This window comes from Propithecus coquereli, unplaced genomic scaffold, assembly GCF_000956105.1.
Source record: "Propithecus coquereli isolate 6110/MARCELLA unplaced genomic scaffold, Pcoq_1.0 Scaffold59, whole genome shotgun sequence".
Taxonomy (NCBI): Eukaryota; Metazoa; Chordata; class Mammalia; order Primates; family Indriidae; genus Propithecus; species Propithecus coquereli.
Genome location: NW_012151840.1, coordinates 3,597,375 through 3,598,451, shown reverse-complemented (window position 1 = coordinate 3,598,451; position 1,077 = coordinate 3,597,375). Strand labels below are relative to the sequence as shown.

At 38.1% G+C, this 1,077-nt stretch overlaps 1 protein-coding gene across 1 annotated transcript in view; it reads right to left on the bottom strand.

The window, feature by feature from the left end:
• The window catches only part of NUP210L (nucleoporin 210kDa-like), a 135,334-nt gene that overhangs the window by 16,386 nt on the left and 117,871 nt on the right, over positions 1–1,077 (bottom strand). The gene's annotated exons all lie outside the window — the stretch shown is intronic.

Genomic DNA, 1,077 nt, shown 5'->3' with positions numbered 1-1,077 from the left:
CTGTAGTCCCAGCTACCCGGGAGGCTGAGGCAGGAGGATCACCTGAGCCCAGGAGTTTGAGGTTGCTGTGAGCTAGGCTGATGCCACAGCACTCTAGCCCGGGTAACAGAGTGAGACTCTGTCTCCAAAAAGAAAAACCACCTTAATCTAGTTATAATTTCTGAGAATTATAGATCTCTATAACTTGTCAAGATGGAATCAGTTTTGAAATAAAAAGAAAACTTGGATTACTAATACGAAGGGACAAATGAATTGAGGGAAGATGGGAAAGATTAAAACAACCACTCAGACCTATAAAGAGATTCCTGACCTTTAAGATTGACACCATTTCTGCCAGTAGTGATGAAGAGCTTGAATATAGTTGAATTGGGGGTATTGGTGAGGTAAGTCTTGAGGTCATAACTGAGCATTAATCTTGATGATGCATTGACCACCACCTGTAAGCAAACCAAAGGAAAATCTGTACCTAAATTCTTGGAGAATCTGGTTCCCTTCTTTTCCAACCCTCATAACCTATTTAACCAAAAGCATGTGTTCCACACAAGTACAAACTGCCCTTTTAGTGATCACATATTTGAGAACCACAAAATCTGTTTACCTTTGAGAACAAAATAAAATTTTTTTAGAAGGAAGTCTTTGTCCAGTTATTCCTTCTGACATATCTTCCCTTTGTATACTGACTCCCTATTAAAATGCCTTTGAAAACAATTGCAGCATTCTTTAGGAAGTTTTTTTTCTTTCTCTATAGTTGTGTATAATCTCAACCTTTTCTGAAACACAAAGTACTTTGTTTTTCTCAAGAACGTTTGTCATGTTCTGCCTTATATTGTAGGTATTTTTATACTTGTTAGAATTCCTCATATTAGATTCTAAGTTCTTCAAGAACATAAACTGACCTTAATCTATCTTTGTACAACCTGTACCACACCTTGTATATAAAGCAAGTGTTTAGGTCCAATATGGCGGCGCCCAGTGGCAGTGTGAACTGTGAGGAGTTCGCCAAGTTCCAGGAATTACTCTAGGTGATGAGGACAACTGATGACAGAATAGTACATGAATTAAACACTACGGTTCAAA